A 14464-nucleotide genomic window follows, 5' to 3' on the forward strand; every position below is an offset into this window, starting at 1 on the left:
CCTTCCTCCCTCCACACACACCGTCTTTTGCTGCAATTGTCTCTCAAAGGCAAGAACTCATGATAAAACCACATTTTATTTACAGTATATAATTTTTTGTGTATACAGATGTCAATACAGCATGGCAATTAAAAATCCCAAGATTACTAATCTCAGACCTAATAAAGTGCATGTAATCGCATCCCAGACACCTCGTGAACCAGGGTCAAATCTACTGTTAAGCTTACGGCCCAAGAACTAAGGCTGTTGCAAAAGAAACTTTTCTTAGACTAGTCAGTCTGTCAATCAAGGCATAATGAATTTGATGGGTTTGCCTGTACATGTCAATCCTTCCCTTCATAAGAAGGATGGTGGAAAGTACACTTCTACTTAAGAAGAATAGAAAAGCTGCTAGCTGAAGGTGATGCTTACCAGTACTGTATCTAAGTCTTTCAATCTATACCTTAAGAGAGGGAATGAAGACAGGAAGAGGGGTTAGGCGCTCTCACCCAACCTACAATTAAGTGGTAACCACTATCTTATAAATTATTTTTTGTCCTGTAAAGGAGCTAGGGTTCCTCCACCACTTGCTGAACAGCAATCACAGGTTTGAACCAAAAAACATAACCACCTGTGATTGCAAATAACGCAGAGTGAGGGTGGTCTGACGATTCCCGAGCCAGCGCAATATTCTTCTTCAAGGCGAGAGTAGCACTAACTCCTCTGATCTTACCTTGTTATGGTGCTACGGGGTATATAGGGGGTAAAGGTCTGTTAAAAGTCTCCTGCAGCCAAAGTGCAATTGTATTCTTGGTGACTTTTTCACTGCCAGTGCTTATGAACAGGTTCTGCAACCTGGTCTGGCAGTCTGGTATTCTTTTAAAGTAGTGCCTTGGCGCCCTTACAGGACACATAAGTAACTCATCCAGATCTCCGGTTACTTCCCTAAGTGAAGATACTTTCCGAGGCTAGCCTCAATGGTTTATAAGGAGCTCTCTTCAGAGATCTTAAGTCCTTGGTTATATCCCAAGCTGGAGGTCCATTCTCATGTAGAGTCCAGATCTGCTCCATACTCCTGACAAGTACAGATAATTCCCACAATGAGGAAATGGCCATTTCTCTCAGCGTCAGTACCCAGCTCAAGGCCAAACAATACCCTTTTTCCACAGATACCAAGAGGCTTTTTTCCTTTCGTAAGAAAGCTAAAAAATACCATTATTGGAATAGAGGCTTTGAGAGGAGAATTATTCATTCGACGGCATCAACCACAAACGATGAACCACTTTTCTTCATGCACATCAGTGTAAGATTTCCTGAGGTATTAAGATATGTCTTATGCTGTGTCGCTCAAAAAGCCTCTATCTTGGAAGAGGCGCTGGATAATATCCACCCATAAGTGATAGGAATCCACTGATTTGTGGAACTTCTGCAGGTTGTGCCACTGGGGAAGCTCTCAGAACCTCTACTAGTATATGCAGAAAGTCTGGGTACCATTATTCTTGAGGCTATTTTAGAGCTAATAGTGTCAACTTAAGCCTTTGGATGAAAGCGCATTTATTACCCTTCAGAGAGGGCAAAAGATTGGAAAAGCATAGACGTCAAGGCCGTCCCATGGGTGCTGGAATGAATCCTCGAGTGCTGCTGGCTGGTCTGGCACTGGTAAGCAAACTGAAATTTTCTGTTGCGGCTTGTAATGAAGATGTCAACTGTCTGGAATCCCACAAAGTTGGGAGCTTCATCGCTGCTTGTGGATGTAAAGATCATTCTGACGCCAACTATATGACCCGACTCAACGTGTCCACTATGACATTCCTTTTGCCGAGAATGAATCAGGCTGAGAGGACTACTACATTGTGGATTGTCCATTCATGTACTGCCACTACTACCTGACAAAGCATCTGTGACACTATCTCCTTTTTTTGGTTGATGTATGCCACTACAGTTGTAATATTGTTTATCAGTGCAACCGAGTGACTAACTAAAAGAACTTGGAATTGCTAAAGCACCAGATAGGTTGCCTTTAATTAGATGGCCCTCCCTTCAACCTATCTGTAAACAGAAGATCAGGAGGGGACACCCCTAAGGAACAGCCCTAATAAGTGTTCTCCTCACCTAGCCACTACAGTAGAACGAGTTTGGCGAGTTGTTCTATTGGTACCAGGGTTCGAGGAGAGAGTGCAGTTTGCAATCAGTGCCTTTTTAGGCCCCATTGTATCAATCATAGATGGAGCATACCATGAGAAACCAGTTTCCCTAATGATGTCAAATGATTCAAAAGTTGTTGCCACTATTGCGCTAGTAACTGTAACTGCTGAAGGAAAGGCCAAGCTAACTTCTTGAGTTGGTTTACCCAGTATTTGGATGAATAAACCTTTCTTACTACAGCATTTATGTTCACGTCCATGTACTGTATATAATTCTTTGCTTTGGAGAAAAATGACAAATTCGAAGATAATTTGTATTTTTCCTAACCATACAAACCTTAGCTATTTACAAAGGGTTACCTTTTAGCGTAGCTGAAATGGCGAGCCATTAGAATTTAACGAGGGTGTATTACCCCCGCGCTAGTTAGCGGGGGGGTAGGGGAGTGGTAGCTAGCTACCCCTCCTCCCCCTCACACACAGGTGAATACTCACTTTCACTTAGAGGTAGGACTTGTCTTTGGGGGACAGGGCTGGCGGGCAAATATGTGTAAATAGCTAAGGTTTGTATGGTTAGGAAAAATACAAATTATCTTCGAATTTGTCATTTGTTCCGTAACCGGAATACAAACCACGCTATTTACAAAGGGTGACTTACCCCTTAGGAAGGGTGGAAAGTCCCCAGCCATACTGGCTTTGGCTTTACCCGGGGACTCAGAATCCGAGTGAGTCGCACTCGAGAAAAGGAGTCCCTGCACCTCACAAGTTCCTTGCTCCGCAAGGAACCATGTGGCCTACGTAAGCTTGTGTGTGAAGGAAGAAGTGTGACCCGTCCTAGGCAGTTGACCTGGAGTTCCAGAAGGAACTCTGGGTTAGGACGTTCCCAATACCACCTCGTCAGGGTATGGGGGACGCGACAGTATTGACTCAATACTTGGAACACAAGGAAGCATGGTTTACCTGCAGAGGTTCGAGGACAGCTATGCAGAGACCAGGATGCTGCTTCCCCGTAGAGGGGATGATGAAGAAAGAAGTAAGGGCCAGACATACTTCTTTCGTTCATGCAGACTAAAACCTGATAACAATCCCCTCAACCTTCTGCTAACTGTCCAAAAAGGAGCCTGAGGTTAGACCAGCTGTTGTGTAGCCACCACAGAGCGATAGAAAACGTATCGAGACTCCTGTGGGTCACGCCCTGCAGGAAGTGGGCTGCGAAGGTCATTAGACGCTTCCAGACTCCAGCTTGTAGCACCTGCGTCACAGAGTAGTATTACTCGAAGGCGAAGGACGTTGCGATGTATCCAACATCGTGCTGTAGGGCGACGTGACGGGGGAGGGTCTGGAGACAGGTCGAGATGAATGTCCTTGAGTCCGGGCTGAAGAGGTATACTGGTGACTCTCCCCCCATGTCCTCCTTGTGCTCCTAAATCGGATGCAACTGAGGACAAACTGCAGCTGTTCCCAGCGCTAACCTCTCGATTCCTTTACTGGCAAGAAAGAGAAGGTCTTGGGACATCAGACACAGAATGGAGACTCGAAATCTTGAATGAATCGGACCGAAGGGCCGGGACCCTCAGATTCTGAGTCTAGCCAACAACTCAGGAGCGAGCCTGAATGTTGCCTTCCCCTCTTCCTTAGAAAGGGGGGAGTAGTAAGAGACCAAGAAGATTGCTTACACACTGGCCGTGGCCAGAGTGAGCAGAAGACCCAAGGCGGAATACAATCCGAGGCCTGTCGTAAAAGGGTCTTGAGAAGATCTCTTAAAGGACTAAAAGTCCGAGCCATGCTCCAAGTTGGAGGTCTTCCTCCGACTAGGGCAGGGACGATCGTAGCTTCGCATGAGCGAGGATAGATCCAGCGGGCAGGAAAAAGTTATTCCTTTAAGCCTGAAGGTCAGGGAAAGGCTGAGCAACAGGCTTCATTGCCGAGAGCGGAAAGGAGTTTCCTCCCGCCGAAAGGCAATAAGACCATTATTGCTGGAGAAGAGGCCTCAAGGGATGAGGTATATCTCCCACGGCACCAACCACCTTAGACTCTTCACTTTGCCTGGGAGACCCCTGTGGATGACTATCGCAGATGACGCGACCTCCGTACCGCGACTGTAGCGGGTTGTCTCTTCTTGAGGAGGAAGCATAGTGTCTCCAGGCATGAAGCCGAAGCGACGCCCCGGTTCGGGAGAGATGTCGCAGTGTGGTTGCTTGAGTAGTCTGCGCCGTGGGAGAAGCTCTCCCGGGAGTTCCGTCAGGGGAAGCAGAGGGTCCAGAAACCGTTCTGCGCATAGTCCCAGTGGAGCTCTCCCATTGAAAGGTTGACAGACAACCTGGTCTTGTTGAGACCCATTGTCCACAGACAAAAAGGAGGGAAGACACAGGCGTCGAAGTTGTCCCACCACCACCGGAATGCATCTTGCCAGTCTCTCGGGGTCTGAGACTGGGGGAAGAATAGCGGAAGCTTGAGGTTCCAAGCTGTCGTGATCAGGTCCCCCAGACCAGCACTTGCTGGTTACCCAAGGTCAAAGACCCCCAGGTACACTCTCTCTACGAGGCTCTGCTCGGATAGTCTTAGAGAAACATTCCCCTGCCTGGAATGAGAGAGCCGATGGTGGTATTGAGAGAATCTCAATCATCCCGGTATCTCTACTGCAAGATGTGAAGGTGTGAAAATGCGTCCCCTGCTGGTTAGAATGAAGTCGACACGCAACGGGGCGACTCGGCAGAGCTGTAGGATCTGAAGAGGGGCCAGACTAAGGCCCCTAAGCCTGCCTGAATGATGGAGAGGTATCCTTCAGGTCTTGACCATAGGATGGAAGGGTGTCTGAGGTCGTCGACCTCCACAGATGAGACACCCAAAGGAAGCCCTCAGTCAGCGCGTCCAGATGGTACAACATCGAGCTTGTCCGCAAGTTAGATACTTAACGACAAAAGGCCAAGGCGCCTGAGCTCGAGAGGAGGAAAGTACCCTTGATCTTCCTGTAGCTTCCTTGAACCAAACCTCGGGCCGTAACCGAGGAGGGAAAGAATCTGGTAAGCTCCCAGAGGAAGAGGTAAGCAGTCACCCCTTGTCCGATGGAGAAATCTCGAACGGAAAGCCCCCCCGCCAAAAATCCTTCCAGGGAATGACGGGGAAGGGCTAACCCAGGTTCAGGAAAGAGGAGTGTTGCTCAGATCTCCCTTAAGTTTCTCCTATTCTTGCAAGTGCCATGCTCTGTGTTTACGGGGTGAGGCCGTGTTCTGGAAATATGCTCCAGAAGAATTCGCCAGGCTGGTCATGCTGCGAAAACCCCATTGGGAATCGTGGTCGCAATCGCCCTGGAGCTCGCGCGACGAAAATTCCTGGTGGTCGGCGAGCGATAACCCATAGACGAGCAATGGATACTGCAAGAAATAAGCCGACATTGTGCGAAGAAACACTGTAGGTTCGCGCGACGGAACACCATCCGTCCGCGCGATGGAAAAACCGTTGGTTCGCGCGTGGGCGAACATTGGAGAGCATGAGCGTAGACGTGCAGGCACGTGGGCGTGTGGGCGCGCAGGTGATTGGTCGCGCGGTTGCGCGGGCGAGCGGTCGCGCGGGCGCGCAGGCGAGCGGTCATGAGGGTGGGTAGGTAGATGAGAGCGAGTCCGAGACGGCGAACGCAAGCGTTAGCGCGATGGCGAGGAAACGCACTGCCACGTGGGCGAGGAAGACCCCTGGCGATATGGATCAACAAGCGATCGGTGGTGAGCTGGTGAGCGCTAACGCACAGGTTGGCGATGGCGCGTTGTGTTATGCCGACGCGATGGTCGAGCAGTATGCGCAGGTGAGCGATCGTGCGTTGGCGAGCAGTATGCGAAGGTGAGCGATCGCGCGTTGGCGAGCAGTATGCGAAGGTGAGCGATCGCGAGCAGCCTGTGCAGGAGGGCGATCGAGCGATGGTGATCAGCATGCCAGGGTCGCGCGATGGCGATCAGCATGCGCAGGTCGGCGGTCGCGCGATGGCGATCAGCATGCGCAGGTCGGCGGTCGCGCGATGGCGAGCAGCATGCGCAGGTCGGCGGTCGCGCGATGGCGAGCAGCATGCGCAGGTCGGCGGTCGCGCGATGGCGAGCAGCAAGCGCAGGTGGGCGGTCGCGCGATGGCGATCAGCATCCGCAGGTGGGCGGTCGCGCGATGGCGATCAGCATCCGCAGGTGGGCGGTCGCGCGATGGCGATCAGCATCCGCAGGTGTGCGGTCGCACGATGGCGATCAGCATCCGCAGGTGAGGGTCGTGCGATGGTGATCAGCATCCGCAGTTGAGGGTCGCGCGATGGCGATCAGCATCCGCAGTCGAGGGTCACGCGATGGCGATCATCATCCGCAGGTGAGCTAGTAGCTGGCGAACCATGTTCCTTCAGAAGAGTTGGAGAACGTTGGCGTGCCGGCTGTAACACACGTGGGCGATCCGGAGATCGCCGAGAGACAGGTGATCGCTGGCGAGCTGATGATCGCTGGCGAGCTGATGATCGCTGGCGAGCTGATGATCGCTGGCGAGCTGATGATCGCTGGCGAGCTGATGATTGCTGACAAGCTGATGATCACTGACGAGCAGAAGGCTACGCGTGGAAGCCTGCGCAAAGAAGAAGAGTCCTTGACCCCGACCTGAACCGAAGTTCTAGATTGTGAGGGCGAACGTGGGCGCACAGGGCGCGTAACGGAACCAACAGGAACTGCAGGGATGATCATCTTGAAAGCGCTGACGAACAGGAGAGCGCTGATGAGCAGAAGAGCGCCTGTGTGCTCACACTGAGAAGGAGCAGGAGAGAACACAGCAGAAGGGCGCGCAGGGAAACCCTGACACGCAAGGGAAGAACCCCCGTGGGGGCAACCCTTTGCCCCGAAGGGATCGTTGTCCGCCGGGAGACTGATGTCCGTCGGAAGACCGCTGTCCGTCGGGAAGACCGTTGTCCGTCGGGAAGACCGTTGTCCGTCGGGAAGACGAGATCAGACTGCTGTCCATCTGCACCAAGGCGGAAGATCGAGAAAAAGGAGTTGTAGGCTGCAAACGGAGATCCAAAAAGGCGCCTCAAGCACCCTTATAGGGAGATGAGAGGCCCTTACGACGAGGCGGACGGTGGGTCTTACGGCGAGGGAGGCCAACAGCAACAGCAACAGAAGAAACCTCCGAAGAGGAGTCTCTATGAGTGTACTCTCTCGCGAACGAAAGAGAAACACTTCGAGGAAGAGACTGGTCAGCCAGTGACCTAAAAGGAGCAATCCTCCGAAGAGGAGCTCCTGCAGTTGCCCAGCCCCTTGAGCGAAACTGCAGGTGCGACCGCTCAGCACCAAGAGCATAGTCGCACTTAAAAAAAGGCAAGAGAAGAACCCCCCAAAAGGGAAAAAACTCAAGCCTGGACAGGAAAAACTTCCCTCGGAAGGAAAGTTACCCGCCCAAGGAGGCAAGCCTCCTGAGAGTTCAAAAATGAACTGGAGAGCTGTCCGTCGTCACGGGAGTACTACCAGTAGAAGGAGACACGCCCCTGACGAAAATACAAGGGGGGAGGCAGCAACAGCAGAATCCCCAGGACTCAACCAGACAGCTCACACCGTTGCTATATTACAGAAACGAACTAGATCGGTAACTGTAAAAAAATAAAACAAATAATATTAGTACACATTCATTCCCCCGGGAAGGCTCCGAAGAGGAATCCTGAGGGAAAGGAACAAGAATTACACAACAGGCACGTGCCCTCACAACCACTTACACTCGCGGAAGGAGAGCTGTAACCAAAACAGAATTATAACAATTATAATTATGTAACTATGTAATTATGTAATTAAAAAATGAATGAACACTAAAGAAAGAACGAAAACCGCGAAAGGAATCGTTCTACAAGCTGAAAAACAAAAAACAACTACAAATAGATTCATAACTAATTGAGACAAACGTACGGCGTAGTAACCCCCCACACGGAAAGGAAGCTACAAGGGCGTAGTAACACGTAGTAAAAGGGTGAACGACCTCAAGAGAGAGAGAGAGAGAAAGACATAAGTCAAACTCGATCGCCACCCATAAAATTACGCCGTGGTGGCCTAACTGCCGAGGCCTCCACGTAGATATCGTACACTACACACACAAATCTGAAAAGGAAACTTACTTATTTCTATACTCAAATATATATACAAACATGAAAACATGTTTACATATATATTGAGTAAATGAAAAGTAAGCGATTAAGTAAAGACAAAACAAACAAACAATGGCTGCCAAGAGAGGACCAAGACAGAGACGTCTGTCACAGGCCGAGCCAAAAGTAAAAGTGAGTATTCACCTGTGTGTGAGGGGGAGGAGGGGTAGCTAGTTACCACTCCCCTACCCCCCCCCCCCCCCCCCCGCTAACTAGCGCGGGGGTAATACACCCTCGTTAAATTCTAATGGCTCGCCATTTCAGCTACGCTAAAAGGTAACCCTTTGTAAATAGCGTGGTTTGTATTCCGGTTACGGAACAACTAGGACTTTTCTAGATGTCACAATTGCCAGATTGTGACAAACAGATAATCTGTCCTGATGATGACAAAGTTGCGACTAACTGTCAGTATCAGCCAGTTGTCCACACTAAATCAGACGTATCCTGTTGGCATAACTCCATGCTGACACCAACATAAACATTTGAGTGAATACATAAGGGGCCATGGACAGCCCAAAGCAATGAACTTTGAACTTGAAGACACTGCTTCCTAGAACAAAGCATAGATACTTCCTGGAAGAAAAATTTATGGGGATCTGAAGTAAGTATCCCAGAGATCGAGTGAAATCATAAAATCGTTCTTCCTTACCACATGACTCACCATTTTAGAAGTTTCCACCATGAACCAAGTCTGGTAGATGAACTCATTCAGAGCTGATAAGTCTATTACAGGTCTCCAACACCCTGAGGCTTTCTCGACGAAATACAATCTATTATTGTTACTACTAGCTAAGCTACAACCCTAGTTGGAAAAGCTGGATGCTATAAGCCCAAGGGCTTAACAGGAAAAAATAGCCCAGTGAGAAAAGGAAGTTAGGAAATAAATAAACTACAGTATATGAAAAGTAAAACAATTAAAATAAAATATTTTAAGAACCTTAACAACATTAAAAAGCGTTCCTATACAAACTATAAAAAGAGACTTATGTCAGCCTGTTCAACATAAACATTTGCTGCAAGTTTAAACTTTTGAAGTTCTACCAGTTCAACTACCCAATTAAGAAGATCATTCCACAACTTGGTCATAGCTGGAATAAAATTTCTGGAATACTGTGTAGTATCGAGCTTCATGATGGAGAGAGTCAGACTATTAGAATTAACAGCATACCTAGTATTACAAACAGGGTGGTACTGTCCGGGAAAATCTGAATGTAAAGGATGGTCAGAATTATGAAAAGTCTTATGCAATGGGCATAAGGAACAAAATTGAACGATGGTGCCAGATATTAATATCGAGATCAGGAATAAGAAATTTAAGACTGTAAATTCCCGTCCAACAAATAAAGATGAGAATCAGCAACTGAAGACTAGACAGGAGAAGAATACTAAAAAAAAGGTAGAATGAAAGAATTAAAACACTTCTGCACAATAGATTGATAACTAAAAATCTTAAAAGAATTTCTCAATAAGCCAATTTTTTGTGAAAATTGAAGAATGACCTAATGTGTTTCTCAAAAGTAAATTTGTTGTTGAGAATCACACCTCAAATTTTAAAAGAGTCGTACAGAGTTAAAGAAACATTATCAATGCTGAGATCCGGATGTAGAGAAGCAACTGTTTTCGACCTACTTACAATCATACTTTGAGTTTAGTTAGGATTCGACTTCATGTCCCATAATTTTCACCATGCACTAATTTTAGCTACATCTCTATTAAGGGATTCATTAACCCCAGATCTACATTCAGGAGATGGAATTGATGCAAAGATAGTAGCATCATCTGCATATGCAACGACCATGTTTCCTAGGTCAAACCACATGTGTATATAAATTAGTATGAAAAGTAATGGGCCAAGATCACTACCCTGAGGAACACAAGATATCATATTCCTATACTCGCAATAGTGCCCTTCAACAACTCTTTGCGACCTATTATCAAAGAAGCTGTAGACCCATCATGATCATCTTCTGTAGCACCTCTCCAGAACATAGTCTGCACCTCTGATCATAGGCGAGGTATTTTTCCAATCTTCAGTGATAGGAGGATCAGATCCTAGAGCTGGAATAAGGGGAGGTGGAGAGCTGGTGAACAGGAGGTGATAACCAAACTAAAGAACGTCCACTGTACCCTGCTCTGCTCTATGAAACTGCCCTATCGTCTCTCTCTCTCAGTCAGGCATTACCACCATTGATAGTGGCTAAATGGGGGAATTGCCTGCCTTAGAATGAATGGGGGGCCTCATCTACCTCTACCTCTGCAAAGGGTGACAAAACTCTGTATGATTCCATGAAGTTGATAATGCTGCTCTAAAATCACTCCAATTTGACTCCTGTCTAGAAGGTGGGCACAAAGTTTGCCAAGGCAGGGATGGCCACCTTGTACGGTTGTTTGAGTTGGGGTTTGTGGTGTCCTCTGCGATACTGGTCAGTGTAGAAGTGAATCCTGGCTTGAATTCCTCCACTTCTCTGGTGTAAACTCTACCTGCTCCAAAGGAAACAAGGACAGTCCTTTGAGTGATGAATTCTTTAAGCTTATTACCTCCCTCTAGTCAAATGGTTTCGCAGACTTGGTGGCTAAAGAGTCTTGCTTCTTTAGAAACCAGTTGACCCACTGGTTGGCTGCCTAATGGACCAAAAACTGCACATATTTTGCTCCTGACGGAGCAAGTGCTTTGAGTGGTCGCTTCTTCTCCTATGTCGGGTCTTTGCTTGAGATGAAGTACCACATCATCCCTCCATATTCATGGCTTCCGAAGCCATGAAACTGTCAGGCTGTAAGTCTGTCAGCCGATATAGATGAGGTCAGAGTAGAGACAGCTTGAACCAGAGGCAGGAGAGAGTTAAGAATTTGGAGTTATATAAGAACACTTCTGCATTGCAAAGACTACCAGCAAGATCTTAGAAGACTAACCTGCATTCAAGGAATCCTTATGAGCTGATACCTACATGTTGATTTTGTCACATACATTCTTGACTAGCTTGGACCAAGGTAGTTCAATACACTGTCTGGATCCTCGAAGTGAACAGCACCACCAGTCTATAGCCACCTTCTCAGAAGGGTGATCACCAAACTCAGGACCTCCCGGAACTGCAAGCTAACCCTAATAGCTCCGACATTGCCAAGCAGAGAATGATGGTATGCAGACCTTCTTTCCCTGCTGGTTCAAGTTCCAAGGTTCCTGCCTCCAGAACCCCTTCTGCTGATGCAGCCACACAGTGGTGTCCCCCACGGGAGAATCCCCTTCCTGAAGCTTCACACCTAGAGGCTGTCCAGTCACTCCTCAGAAGCAGAGGCTTTTCAGGGAAGGTGGCTGAGCATATGTCCTGGCACCTGTGCCAATCTTCCAAGCAAGATGGAGTGTGTTTGCAGCTTGGTGTAGAGGGCGAGGCGTGTCTCCACTAGATCCCTCTCTTCCGTTAATGGCAGACTTCCTTGTGTAACTCAGGGAGGAAAAACTCCTCTCAGTCTCGGCAATTAAATGCTATCGTTCAGCCTTAAGCCTCATCTGTAGACTGAGAGGGGTTGACTTTTCCACCTCAGAAGATATCACCTTGTTGATTTGAGGTTTTGAGAGATCTTGCCCCCAAGTTGAGATTAGACCACCACCTTGGGACTTGTCCCTGGTCTAGGTTCCTTGAAGGGTCCACCCTATGAGCCCTTAAATGGGACCTCTGACTACTTCCTAACCCTTAAGACCATCTTTCTAGTGGCTCTGGCCTCAGCAAAAAGGGTCGGTGAACTACATGGTCTATCCTACGAAGTCACCCATTCTAGAGGAGGGGGGGAAGTCGCTCAACTTCGTGACAGGCTTTATGGGTAAAACTCAGAATCCTTCATCGGCCGATGAGAGATTTAGAGAATTTCAATTTACCAGCCTCAGTAAGGTAACACAGGATACTGACCAATTGCTACTGTGCCCAGTCAGAGCGCTAAGGAAATACCTCAAGCGCACCAGACCTTTCAGACCACGCCTCCGTCATCTCTTCCTCAGTACCAAAAAGGTAAAGAAGAGAATCTCTCGCAACACCATCTCTTTCTGGCTCAAGAAAGTTATTGTGAGAGCCATTCACGGCGATCAAGAGGCAGCTCAACCCAAAGCCCATCAAGTTAGGGGACTGGCTGCCTCACTGGCATTTAAGAAAAATTTTTCAGTCTCCCAATACTTAAGAGCTGGAGTCTAGAAATGGCAATCTACATTCACCACTCACTATTAACTGATGTGACACATAAGTCTCTAAACACCTTTTCTATAGGGCCTATTGTGGCAGGTCAGCAGGTGCTGTAGCTACCTTATGCCCTTTCAGGGGACAGTAGCCATTGGTAAAGGATTCTGTGTTACACTAGGTTTTTAGAAGGACACCCATCTATCTTTTGCGCTTCCTTCTTTCTCCCATCTGGGTATCCTAGTCTGTAACCAGTTTCAGCTGGACTCGCCAATGGAAATAAGGTATGAAACTCCTCTGACTCATCTCACAGGGTATAAGTTATACTCGTAGTCACAAAGGTTCCCCTTTTCAAGGTTGGGGGAATCCTAAGTATGAAAGGGTCCGAGTCGAATGTTCCCGACCCTCTTCATCCTGAAACATTTGTTTCCACATAATTACAAACTTTCAGTCGTGCTAAGATTATGAGGATCTACAAAAGAAAAGTTTAACGGGAGATTTTTTCGTCAAGAGTGTCTAGTCTGAGGACTAACTTCCCTAGGAATAGGGAACTCCTCGACCACGCTGACCTCAAGACTAAGTCTCCTATAGTAAAGAATGAGGGTTTGTGTCTAGTGTAGGAACAAATAACAAACTTATAACAGAGTTTGTATTTTTCCTAACATATAAACCTGAATTCTTTACACAAATCTTCCCTCCGTCACCGCCCCCTAAAAATAGTCCTAGCTAGAATCCGATCGAAGGTATTCAGTAGCTACCGACCGGCAGTTCCCCACCACTAACAGGTGGATAACTACCGGCCCGGTCGTTAACAACCTTGTTAAGGTTTTCTGCTGTATTTTCCAGCTCCCGCTAGAATACCTCCTATAATAAAGAATTCGGGCTTGTATGTTAGGAAAAATACAAACTCTATTATAAGTTTGTCATGTCTCAACAAACAGCTTGCGTTGGCCGCGGACCTTGCGTAGCAAGGTTTCAACGAGGGCAGGGACTCCTTATTTTTTAGTACTAACATACTCAGATAAGGCGCCCCCGGGCAAAGCCAAAAGCTAGATTGGCAGGGCCGTCCACCCTTCCTAATGGGCGAGTCACCCCTAATAAATAGCGTGGTTTGTATTCCAGTTACAGAAGAACGGGTGTTCTTTTCTGCCATAAAGTGAATTTAAGGATTTTAAATTCGAATGTTAGAATTATCTAACTCAAATCAATTATAAGGCAAGTTTTTATGTTTCAACTGACCTGCACTATCTTCAAGAACAATTTCTTCTTAGTTTTTGAATTTAAAATTCCTAAATTCACTTTTTTATGGCAGAAAATGAACACCCGTTCTTCTGTCCGACCCCAAGAGACTCTTTGCACTCCTCGTCGGTCCAAAACTTGTCAACAACTCCGTTTTCTTTCACTTTGTCCGATACTCTCGAACAACGTTGAAAAATAAGGACGGGAAAACAAAACTGTTTCCTTATAAGGAATACATTTAACATTATATTAATTAATTCAATTAGAATACAAAAGGGGGAAAGTTAAGAATTTACATTTAATATTAACAAATGGCAATCATTCAGTTTACTTTCCGTCCATAAACGAACACCAAAAATGTGGACAAAAAGTAAGAAACAAACGAACTAGTCAATTAGACTATTCTCCCACGAATGAAATTACCATCCTCCATTCAACTATATTTCTACACTACCACTCACGTTCACACACCTGTGATCTAGTCACTGTGCTTGGAGGTAGGACTTCATAGGGGATAGGGATGGCGGGCAAGTTTGTATAAATAGCTAAGGTTTGTATAGTTATGGAAAATACAAATTATCTACGAATTTGACATCTGTTCCATAACTGCAATACAAACCACGCTATTTATTAGAGGTGACTCACCCATTAGGAAGGGTGGACGTCCCTGCAAATTTAGCATTTAGCTTTGCCCAGGGGCTCCTTATCTGAGTATATTAGTACTCAAAAATAAGGAGTCCCTGCCCTTGCTAAAACCTTGCTACGAAAGGTCCGCATCCTACACAAGCTGTGTGTTG

Source organism: Palaemon carinicauda, chromosome 18, assembly GCF_036898095.1.
Source record: "Palaemon carinicauda isolate YSFRI2023 chromosome 18, ASM3689809v2, whole genome shotgun sequence".
Taxonomy (NCBI): domain Eukaryota; kingdom Metazoa; phylum Arthropoda; class Malacostraca; order Decapoda; family Palaemonidae; genus Palaemon; species Palaemon carinicauda.